Raw genomic sequence first — 13,018 nt, 5'->3', positions numbered from 1 at the left:
CCAGGGTCACCACCTACTTTAGTTTTGGGATGTCAAAAGGGTGTACTCTGATCAGGCTAGGACTACTGGAGGGTGACTTGCACCAGAGAGGCTGGGACAAAAGGCCCTGGCCAGGCAGTTCTGAAATGTGCTCCACATCTCTCACGGGGCTTCAGCAAAGGCGGGCCTGCTCTCTCACAGTCACACCCTCGTGAATGCAGCCTAAGGTGGTCTTCTCCCCCATTCGTGTCTCTCTTCACTCTCTCACTGTGCTCTTCAAGTTCACCTCTCAAAAAACCTAATGACACCCAAATCCCTGTCTCCGGTGTACATAGGAGAACAAAATACTGTACCTTCAGAGTCTCCTGGGTCTTATGGGAACTCAGGTATCTTGAATTTGCCCAGCTCAGGAAATGTGGGTACAATCTGTCTGCAAGAGATGGTTGGTCAACGCATTACTTGAGTGTCACTTAGCATTCTGTCTCCCCCCTCAAGACCCGACTGTGCTGCACAGAGTAAGATCACGACTCTCTTAGTTATAAGTTGCTCATTATATAACCTGGTTTAAGCCAGAAAGAGAAGGTATTGACTCACGCAAAGATTGAGAGTTGAGTCTGTGCTACTACTGGCCCAAATGGCATCTCTGTGCAAATTAGAAAAATGTGCGTTTCTCCAGGGACTGTCCTGCCATCTGCCAGAAACCTTTGTAGTAAATTAATAAACCTGAATGAGTGTGAGGCAAATGGGCCCCCTGGGAACGGTGCAGGGCATAAACAGGGGCTCTGCAGCCCTAAGAGCTGGCTTTGGCTGGGTCCAGAGCATATGCTCACTCTCTCCATCTCCCAGAAATGCCTTCTCTGTGGTTCATTCTAAAGCAGGCTCTGCCTTCCCTGTGACAAGGGAGCTCACAGCAGTTTCAAGCTTATCTCCTAAAAAGATCATAGCCACTTGTCCAAATCATTTGGCCAAAGTCCAGGAATTAAGTCTTCTTTGCTCTAATTGGCCAGTCACTGTGGCTGGTGTGATGCCATGCTCTGATTGGCCAAGCCTGGTTCATGCATCATCTTGGGGATAAGGGACCAGGCTGACATTCCAACTCCAGCCCTATCCCTGAGAATGGTAGGAAGGTGCTTCCTTGAGACAAACCAAGGTTGAAATTGGAAGAAAGCCATCAGATGCGGTTGCTGATCAGGGCCTCACCCCCTAAAAATATCCCAATCCTAGCAATGTTACTACAAATTTAGGGTACATATCAGTCACTGGGGATGTGATTAGGCAGAGACTCCCATAGATTCCTAGGGGCCCCTCTTAAAATATCCTTTAGAGAGTTGAGGTTGGGGCCCATCAATTTTCCTCTCCATGATGCTGATGTTCCTGCAGAGTGGGTATTACTCTGTGCTATGGTGATCAGTGATCATCACCTTCTCTCTGTCTCTCTCTCTGTCTCTTTCTCTCTCTGTCTACCTCTCTGTCTCTTTTCAGTACTGGTGCTGGAGTTGAACCAGAGGCTTTGCACTGAGCCTCCTCCCCAGGCTTTTTAATTTTTTTAATTTTGAGGCAGAGTCTCGCTAAGTGAGTAAGTTGCCCAAGCTGGGCTCAAACCTTCAATCCCCCTGCCTTAGCCTCCCAGAGAGCTGGGATGATAGGCACATGCCACTATGCCTGGTGATCATCAAATTTCTGAGTTGCTGCCAGTCCCTGAAGCACGGTGTGCCCAAGGCAGGCTTCTCTGGGGAGTGTGATGGAGAAGGCGTGGGAGAAGCTTGCTCAGCCCTATGTTCCCAGTATTACCATCCTGTCTGTGCGGGGTCCCCAAAGCTCCTACACTTAGGTTTCCTCCAAGTCCCTCAGGGTAGGTATCTTTCTCCCATAGAGCCTTCCCTGGGAAGTGGTTTTCTAACTTACGGGGAAAGGAAGGGGAATGTAGTGAAGGACCCAGGGCCAGGGTGGGACACATGGAATAATTTGGTCTTCAAGAAGGACAGTGAATTTTTTTGAAAGTGGAGACCATGTCCTTTGTCTAGCAAAGGGCTGGCTTTGGTGGTGGTGGTGGTGGTGGTGGTGGTGCTGAGGCAGATTTTAAAGAAGCTTGAAGAAGCCCAATGCCCTGGAATTATTACATGTGAGGATAGGTTCCTTTCAAATACACATTCAGGTTCCCTAGGCACTGACCACTGAAATGGGAGCTCGCTGAGGATAGGTCTGATTGGCCCCTAAGCTGCTGCCATAGAGAACGCAAGTCCTGTCTAACCTACCTGGGCAGAAGAAATGCTAGTAACTCCAGCGCAGCCTGGTAGAAATACACTAAAGATGAATATGAGCTGTGTGAACAATTTAACATTATCTAATAACCAGATTCCAAAAAGTACAACAAACACCATTACTTGATTTTGATGTTTTATTTAACCCAGTATCCTTAAAATATTACCATTTTGACATATACTCACTTAAAAAATTATTGCTGAGATATTTGATATTCTTTTTTTCCCATACATAATGTTTGAAATCTGAGGGCCCTCTTACAATCCAAAGTTACGCTTTGGGACCAGCAACATTTTAAGTGTTCAATGCCACAGACACTAGCAGCTGCTGAAGTGGTTGCTACATCTCTCATCTCCCCAAGACACAGCTGCCCACTCTCTTGTCCCCATTTCCCTCCTCTCCCATCACACTGTGGGTGTCACTGTTCAGAGACAGCGGCAGGCCTGACGGAGGCTGCGCTGTAAGGAAGGCAGAGGCTGTGAAGGCCCAGGACAAAGCATGGCCGTAGGCTTGTTTGGAGACGAGCACTCTTCTACCTGGCTGCTCTGTGCAGTGTGTGAGTCACCACGGGAACAGGATGCAGGAGAAGGGGATTTGCTCTATGCTCAGGCCCCTCGTGGGCTCTGTCATGGGGCTGGGAAGGAGGGACGGACAGCAGAGAATGGGGTAGAGCGGGAATACAGAAGGATGTGTCTGGAGCCACAAAAATAGATCTGTATCTGTGGAGTGGTTACCAAGACTCAAAATACTGTTTCCCTGAGGAGGGGGCAGTAGGCAGGGGGCTGTTACAAAGCTACATGCTTTTATGATTAAAATATTCGGGAAAGAGAATGAAGACCGGGGCTGTCAGGAAAGTCAGGATCTGGGAATCCTTTTCAAATTGGATCCTGCAGTCAGCTCAGTTTTCCAGGGCTTTGTCTGAAAGCCATTTTTCTTTCTATGTGTCACACATCTGTTTTCTGTCCTCCCTACTTGATTTGAACATTAAACCAATTTGTCTCGTGTACAAACTCCCACTGCCTTCGAAAATGTGCAGATGAGTTAGTTACCTTTGAAAAGCTGCTGGTCAGATGTAGTGGGGTTGTGGCCCCAGAGCTCAGACCATTTAGGGGAAGGTGCCTTCCCTCGTGTAGCTACAAGTCAGGCTGGTTTATACTCCACTCTATTACTTACTCATCCTCTGCTAACTTATTTAACCTCGAGCCTCAGTTTCCCCTTTTACCACATGTGACTGATAATAGTGCTTACCTCACTGGGATGTTGGGAGAAGCCAGTAATAAATGTGTGCATTGTGCTTAACACACTGCCTGGCATGGGGGTTGGGGTGACGATTGTGCCGTAGGAATTGCCAGATCTTCCTCCTCTGTGCTGGGTGCTGCTCTTCAGGGCTGTGGCTGGCCAGGTGGAATCTTTTCCTTGACAAGGTACCCTAGTTTCAATCTGACAGTGTATCGTGGCAGCCCCGGAAGATGACACAGAGAGAAGAGTTACTGGCCACAGCTACTTAAGGAATTAATGGCAGAATGCGACACAAAACCCAGAATTTCTATTTTCCTAGCGGTAATTTGGCAGGATCTCCTGGGCCTCAGGACTTGTGTTTTAAATTTCAGAAAGCATGCAGAGGAATCAGAGGAGACAAAATGTGAGGATGTAGCTACTGAAAAAATGCAGCCACCTAATATAAAAGCACCAAAAAAACCCTCAAAAGCAAGTGGGCGAGAGTCATACGGGATGAGCCAAGACAGAATCCCTAAAAATGTGAACAGTGAATAATGATTTGTTATGGGAACATGCTTTTGGTCTATGTCAAGTGAGAAAAATCAGAAAATAAAACTGCACATAATTTGTCATTAAATGAAAAACTACCTCTCCATCTATGTGTCTTTCTATGCTGAATACTGTAAACTAGATATCATGCTTTTATCTCTGTTGGATAATAGTTGTTTTCTTAAAGCTGTGCTGGGTGTATTTTCTACAGTGAACACTCATTCTGTTCATAATCAGAAGAAAAACACAATGCAGATTATAAAAGATTTCCAGTCTCCAGTTGACAGCAGGGAGCCGGCAGCTCATTGTCATCTGTTTCAGGCTTGCAGTGTCTTCAAAGCCTGGTATGTTTACAAAAGGATGGTTATGTGGGTGTCCAGGGAGATGATCTGACAGAGAACAAAGTGTGACATGTTTTATTGAAGATCAGAACCAGAGCGAGGACACCCTCACGGCAGATACCTCCGATAAATTCAGCAGATGCCTGGTACCACTGAGGTAAATGGAGTAGATGGTGAGCAAGAATGATAACAAGCTCCAAGCTGGAGGACCGCAATGTCCCTTATCTCTGTGGGGAAGAGGTCAGAAACAAAGCCCATCGTGACTGAGATTTTTATTTAGTGAGGGACAGCTTAACTCCGAGTCAGGAGTCTGATGAAGGCAGTGGTCAGGGCCGTGCTTCCCCCTGGCCCACTGACTTTCTGACCACCGCATCGCTACATTGCACACAAGTCTGCTTCTACTGTCTAACCTCAGAGCCTCGCTCTTGGCTTTCTTCCTGAACTGCCCATTCTGTCTGCTACCTTGATTGAAGTTTTCTTGCTTCTGGCCCAGTTGTTCCCTTCAGCCCCGCGCTTGGATCTGTTTGCTGTCTATGCGTTCTTTGTTGTGTCTGACCCACATCTGACTCTTTGTTAATTTCTCAGGTCTCTGCCCTTCAGCTCTGGTGCAGTCCACTGCACTCCTCTCCCATGCTTGGTCTCAGTTACCACAGCCTCCGCCCGGGTTGGATCCTCTGCTGTGCTCACAAGAAATGTCTGACACCACCAGCTTTGCTCTGTGCCACAACCACAAAATCTCTGTAGTCCTTATTCTTGAAGGTCACTTTACCACCTTCAATGAGATGGACATTGACAGGGCAGCATGATCCCACCCTGGCCCCCACCAGTGACAAGTTCCTCTGTGTAAGACTTTGGGCAAGTTACCTAACTCCTGTCAGCCCTCTGCTTCCTCATTGGAAATGGTGATAGAATAACAGCCTCCTGAACAACCAATGGGTCACAGATGAAATTAAAGAAGAAATTAAATAATATCTACAGACAAACAAAAATGTAAATACAACTTACCAGAATCTGTGGGATGTACTGAAAGCAGTCCTCAGAGGGAAGTTTGTAGTGGTGAACTCACCCATCAGGAAAACAGAATGAGAACAAATGAATAGCCTAATGCTGCACCTCAAACTTTTAGAAAAAGAAAAACAAATCAAGCCCAAAGCCCAAAGAAGGGAGGAAATTATAAAGTTCAGGGCAGAAATTAATGCAACTGAGATGAAGAAAACACTCAAAGAATTAATGAATCAAAGAGTTGGTTCTTTCAAAGAATAAATAAAGTTGACAAAAGCCTAGCCAACCTTATCAAAAAAAAAAGAAAGAAAGAAAGAAAGAAAAAACTCAAGTTCATGCAATAAGGAATGAAAGAGTAAAATCACTGCAGATCCTATAGAAATTCAGAAAATCAATATCTACTTTGAAACTCTTTACTCCCATAGGATGGAAAACATAGAAGAAATGGACAGATTCCTAGATATGTATGAATTATCAAAGTTGAATCAAGAAAATATAAAAATCCTGAATAACCCAATATCAATTAATGAAATTGAAAGTGTAATTAAAAATCTACAAACAAAGAAAAGCCCAGGTCTTGATGGATTCACAGCTGAATTCTACAAGAAATTCAGAGAAGATTTAATTCCAACACTCCTCAGACTCTTCAATGAAATTGAAAAGGAAGCAGTTCTCCCTAACTCATTTCTGCAGGCAAGTATTATACTGATACCAAAACCAAAGAAAGATCCAACCAAAAAGAGAACTACATGTCAATCTCCCTAATGAACATAGATACAAAGATACTCAATAAAATGCTAGCAAATAAAAATCAGTAAATCATCAAGAAGATTATACACCATGACCAAGTGGGATTCATCCTAGGGGTTCCAGGATGGTTCAATATATGCAGATCAATTAATGTAATACACCATATCAACAGAGCCAAAGACAAAAACCACATGATCATCTCAATAGATACAGAAAAAGCTTTTGACAAAGTCCAGCACTCATTCATGATAAAAAGAACCCTACAGAAAATAGGAATAGGTGGTCTTTATCTCAATCCGATCAAAGCCATCTATGACAAACCAATAGCCAACTTCATACTAAATAGGCAAAATCTGAAAGCTTTCACTTTAAAATCAGGAATAAGTCAAAGATGTCCACTGTCACCACTCCTATTCAACATAGTTCCGGAAACATTAGCCAGAGCAATTAGACAAGAGAAATATATAAAAGGAGGGGCTGGGGATTTAGCTCAGCGGCAAAGCGCCTACCTGGCAAGCGCAAGGTCGTGAGTTCAGTTCCCGGTACTGGAGAAAAACCAAAAAAAAAAAAAAAAAAAAAATTTATAAAAGGAATAAGGATAGGAAAGGAAGAAGTGAAATTATCATTATTTGCAGATGACATGATACTCTACATGGAAGATCCCAAAAACTGCACCAGAAGACTCCTACAGTTAATCAACAAATTCAATAGTGTAGCTGGATACAAAGTTAACACTCACAAATCAATAGGATTCCTATATACAAACAACAAACACACTGAGGGAGAAATTACGGAAGCCATACCTTTCACAATAGTATCCAGAAAATTGAAATACTCAGGAATCAATCTAAGAAAAGAAGTAAAAGATCTATACAGTGAAAACTACAGTACCCTGAAAAAGGAGATAGAAGAGGATTTCAGAAAATGGGAAGATATTCCTTGCTCATGGATAGGAAGAACCAAAACTGTGAAAATGGCCATACTCCCAAAATTGTACAGATTCAATGCAATCTCTCTCTCTTTTTTTTTTTTTTTGTCTTTTGAGATAGGGTCTCACTATGCAGTTCAAGCTGGCCCTGTGCTCACTTTGTATCTCAGACTGGTTTCAAACTTGCAATGATCCTCCTGCCTCAGCATCCTAAGTGCTAGGATTATAGGTATGTGCCACCACGCCCAACAGCAATCTCAATTAAAATACCGTTAATATACCTCACAGATCTAGAGAAAACATTCCTAAAATTCATCTGGAGCCAGAAGAGACCCAGAATAGCAAAAACAATCCTGGGCAACAAAGACAAGTCAGGTGGCATCATAATCCCTGACTTGAAATTATACTACAAAGCTACTGTGATATAATCAACAAGGTACTGGCTGAAAAACCAGAAGATGCAGCCACAACTACAAACACACTCAGCCACCTAACCTTTGACAAAGGGGCCACACAAGTTCACTGGAAGAAAGATAGCCTCTTTAATAAATCGTGCTGGAAATACTGGTTCTCCACATGCTGAAGACTGAAACAAGATCCATGTGTATCACCATGAACCAAACTCAAGTCAAAGTGGATCAAACACCTTAATATTGAATCAGAAACACTGAATCTACGGGAAGAGAAAGTAGGTAGAAATCTTGAAAACATAGGGGTAGGCAGAGAGTTTGTGAACAAAAATCAAACTGCATGGGAAATACTCCAAAGAATCAACAACTGGGATCTCATCTTATTGAAAAGTTTTTGTACATCAAAAGAAATCACCAACAGAGTAAAAAGAAAACCCACAAATCAGGAAAAAAATTTAACCAACTGCCTCTCAGACAAAGGACTTCTATCTAGAATATATAAAGAATTTTTAAAAATCAGCCCCCCCCAATTCCAAGATCCAATCCAAAAATGGGCATCTGAGATGAATACACACTTCTCAGATAAAGAAATACAAGTGGCAAATAAATACATGAAAAAATGTTCAACATCATTAGCCATTTGAGAAATGCAAATTAAAACAACACTGAGATTCCATCTCATCCCAGAAAGAATGGCTATCATCAAGAAATCAACCAGTAACAAACGCTGGTGAGGCTGTGTAGAAAAAGAAACCCTTCTCCACTGTTGGTAGTAATGTAGACTGGTGCAGCTGTGGAGATCAGTCTGGAGATTCCTCAGTAAACTAGGACTAGAGGTCCCATTCAACCCAGCTATTTCCATTTTGTATTTTTCCAGAAGAACTGAAAACATCATACCACAGCAATATATGTGCACCCATGTTTACAGCAGTGCAATTTGTCATAGCTAAATCATAGAAGCACCCCAAATGCCCATCAATTGAGGAATGGATAAAATGATGTGGTATTTTTATACAATGGAGTATTAGCTATAAAGAAAGATAAACTCAAGGCTTTTATAGGTAAATGGATGCAACTACAGACCATATTCATAAGTGAAATAAATCAGACCCATATGTGTAAACAACATATTGTCTCATTAGTGTAAGAACCTGAAAGAGTAAATAAAATCTAAGAGATTTTAAATAAATATTGTGAAAGGGAAAGAAATGGCTCAAAAGGGAAGAACAACTGGGGTAAGGGAAAAGAGAAAAGAAAGAAAAAAGGGAAAATATGTATACACAAGAGAGCTAAGATAATTGTACTACTAATTTCTATTGCTTTATGGAAAGGAACAATTAATGTTTAATTGTTTGATCAGTCTTACATGCCTATATTTGTTTAACTGAGTAATCAATTTGAAGATAACAATATGTAATACAACAACCATTGTTAATTTCCTATCACCTTGTCTGAAATTCTGTACTGCTTTTATTGTTTTTGTGTTGTTTTGTTTATGTCTGTGTGTTTGTTAATGTGTTTTCATTCTTTTATCTTTAAAATTAGAAAAAGAAATGGTGACAATGACAGCTACCTGATAAGGTAATTATTCTATGTAAAGTATGTCCAACTTGTATGACATGTAGCTAGCATGCCATAAATGTCAGTTACTGGGAATACCATTATTTTATTAGAAAAGCACCTCAGCCTGTCCTGTAGTAAGAGCATAGACTCTGGAGTCAGACTAACTTGCTTAAACTGGACTTCTGACCAAGAGCAGCTGTGGCTTATCTGTGTGCTTCAGTCTTTCTTCTGTATAAGTAGGATAATAAAGAGTATGACCTGTAGGACTCGCTGTAGGGACTAAATGGAATAATGGATACAGGAACACTTGCAAAATGCATGGTACGTAATGCCATAAAATGTTGACTGTTGTCTGTATTACTAATGATGGGTGACTTTTTCATGGAAGTTTGGCTTTATGAAATTATTCTTACTTATCATCACATTTACAATATTACAGAGTGACGTCTGAACTCTAAAGTAGACCAAGCTTTCATGGTTGCTCTAAAGAATCATAATAACAGTGTAAGAGCAAACTGGATTTTCTCTCTGTCCAAGAGAATGAGTGCCTTCTGTCTAACCCAGATTCCATTTATTTTGAGTGCCCGGGAGCTGAAATAAGAGACCCCAGGATGCTTGAATCTCTCAGCCCTCACCAATGTGTTTGGAAGCACACACGGATCAAAACTTTAAAGATCACAACTCTTCATAGGACATAGTAAAATAAAAGCGAGGGTCCCCACAGAAAAAACTTCATTTTTTTTTATTTAAGAAAACAAAAACGATTCGAAGTATCCTAAGAATCACTGGATACAGGAAAATATGACTTCATGGAGTCATTGGGGAAGGGCTAGTCATCAGCTGGAGAAATCAGCTTTTCACCTCATTGCCTGCAGCCCAAGGAAAAGGAAGAGACAGTCCTGCAGTCGCTGGCAGGAAGTGTGTTGTATGAGAGCTAAACTTGTCATCACTACCATCAGCCACACATGGTTCTCCCACCCCGGCTGCCTTTGTAGTGAACTTGACCTGTTAGAAAACATCGTCATTGAATTTGAGATTTGGCAAAACAAGACACTCACCTGCTAATGTAATAAGGACTAGCTTTGTACATTAAATGAAGTTTTTGTATCAGATATTCAAAAGTTTTTCTAACCACTGGCTCATTAACGATGCCTGGGATTTATGAACCAGGCAGTAAACACTTTTCTTCTACAAAAAGATAAAAGTGTTGGGATCCAGGCGCCAGGGCTTAGCTCTGGGTACATCACTGGGCTGTACATCACTGGACTGCCAAATTGAGGCTTCTGTTTTCAAACCAAGGTCTTAGGGCTACATCATCCCCCATGTGACACCTATAATTGGGTTATGCAGCAGGGAAAATGTCCTCTAGGTTAAGCCTCTTTGCAAAGAAGCTCATCAAAGAACAGGCCTTCAATCCTGACCTGATGAGCTACGGTGTATGATTCAATTGAGATGATTAAAAAGTAGGAAAAATGAAAACAAAACAAAAACACACACTCAGCAGTTATCCTCAACTACAGAGTAGTTTGTTTAGTAGAGACTGCTAAGTAAAAGTAGAAAGATATCCTTAATATATACAAAACCTATGTGCAAATGCAAGTCAGTGCTTCATATCTTTCCTAAGAACAATGGTCAGACAGTGTTGGCTAAACTGTCATGCATGGTTAATGCTGCAGTGGTCATGGTGAATGGCAGATCAGTCAGTCTAAACATAAGCAAGACCTTCTCCTTACACTGTGTGGTGTCTATGAATTGCTACATGTTCTTGTTGAAAACACGGACTCCCAGGCACCATCTCCAGAGGCTGAGATCCAGCAGGTCTTATGTGGGTCTGGGAATCTTCATTTTTATCACGTGGTTTGGATGTAGACGGCCTGTGAATGGTGCTCTGAGAAATGCTTGATTTAGCAATATTGTCAATTACAAAATGAATTAGAACCCTACACATTGCTCAAATGGGAAGACTAATAATCCTCCAAATATTATATAACAGTTCTATGAGAAAAGCAATGTATAAAAAATTGCTTCTTAAAAAAAACCTTGCAAGTAATAGCTGGGCAAACTGGCACATGTCTGGATCCCAGCTTCTTGGGATGCTGAGGTGGGAGGATACATGTTTGAGGCCAGCCAGGGCCTCAAAATAGAAAAGAAGAGAGAAGAAAAGAAAAAAGAAAAAAGGGCCGGAAATATAGCTCAGTGGCACAGCACCTGCCTGGCAAACATGAGACCCTAAGTTCAATTCCTGGTATAAAAAAAGAAAATAAAAGAAAGGAAAGGAAAAGAAAAGGCAAGATGTAGCTGGAGATGTAGCTCCATGGAGATGTAACTCCGTGGTAGAATGTCTCTGAATTTAGTTCCCTGTACCACAAAACAAACAAAAACCAAGCAAAACTGGAAAATGAACAAACAAAAAATTAATTAGAAAAACAAAACCCATGTAGATAAGGGTTAGAAAGGGCTAGATAGCCCTTTAAGAGGCAGGAAAGTGAACTCAAAGCTAGCTAGTTTACTTAATATGTATGTTCAATGCCTTGAATGTCAGTATTTATCAGTATCTGGATAATTGCCTATTAGAATCACAGGGGACCCCAACTCTGGAGATCAACTGAGCAGATTGGGACAGGCTATTACATAGCTATTCAGATGATTCTGAGTACAGGAGGGCTGAGATTCTCTATCCACTTCCTGTGCACAGAGGCACACACGTGCACACATACACACCACCACCACCACCACCACACTTAAAAAGAAAGGTAAGGAAACTATAGTAGGGATGAGCGATTTGTCTACACCACAGATCTCCTAGGCATATACTGCGATAGGCTCCAAAGTCAGAATCAGGGGGAAGGAAGGATCACTGATTGAGGAGAGGTGTGCGAAGTCAAGCTGCTTCTGGTCTCCTGCAGTACTGGAAGTGAAAAATCAGCCCTGAGCACAGGGAATTACAAGAAAAAGCATCTTCTGGGGCTGAAACGCTCCAAACAGGAGACATTTCCTTCAGTGACAAGGGACAGGAAAGCACTAGAAGGTGCAAAGAACTATTTTGGAGATCCCCACCCTCTGGTGAGTAGAAACTAGGTAGATATATGGTGCGGTGGTGGCCTTTTCTTCACCAATGCCCCAACCAAACATGACATATTGTTCAGGGCATTGGCAGTGGATCCAACCTCTGTGTGCTTCTTAATACAGCCCCCACCTCCCCCTACTCACCCCACTGGGCACAGAGCTCTAATCTATTTGCCTTTCCTGGTAGAGCAAAGAAGAATGGTGTTTGCAGTCAGGACTAGTTTTCAATACTAGCCTGGTTTATTCCCAGACATGTGGTCTTGGGCAGTTAGCTTAAATTTCCGAGTTTTGGTTCCCCCACAAGTTAAAAAGAGAAATTACACAAAGAAGAACACAGAACAGTCATCAAGTATTTTGTGAGGTAGACAACAAGGAGAGTGTCTGGTGCACACTAGGCCCTTCATAATGGTAACCAAAATCATGGGCTGACCTTGAAGTCATGCGATGATTGTGATTGTCAATAACTGAGACAGAAGTAGGAAAGTGGATAAGAGGCCAAATGGAGCCTTGGGAGGCTGCTCCAGTAAGAATCCCAGCCCACAGGGAACCCCATATTTTATAGTGTCAGGCTGTGGATAAAATGAATGGGATATGCCAAGACACATGTGTTCACTGAACGACACAAAGTCTAGTGCAACACAGAGATGCTCTGTCTGATGTTTACAGTTAGCCCCTGGGTGAGGAAGCAGCAGGAACAGAACTGGAGCATAGGAGCCTGGGCTCAGGGCTGAGAGGATGAGGCCAATGAGGGCGGGTCTCCATCACCTCTTCCTCCTGTCCATGGCGTTATCTTCTCTCACTTCTTCCCCACCAAGTGATAGCTAAGATGGTGCCTGTTTCACCAATTACAAAACCAAGGGCAGAGAAGAGAAACATCCCTCTGGAAGTGGTGGAGAAAGACCTGAGTTTGCACTGACTCCAGAGTCTGATTTCTTTACCAGGTATTAAAC

Source organism: Chinchilla lanigera, unplaced genomic scaffold (assembly GCF_000276665.1).
Source record: "Chinchilla lanigera isolate Chin_1 unplaced genomic scaffold, ChiLan1.0 scaffold00174, whole genome shotgun sequence".
NCBI classification, from domain to species: Eukaryota; Metazoa; Chordata; class Mammalia; order Rodentia; family Chinchillidae; genus Chinchilla; species Chinchilla lanigera.
This window is presented reverse-complemented; position numbering follows the sequence as displayed.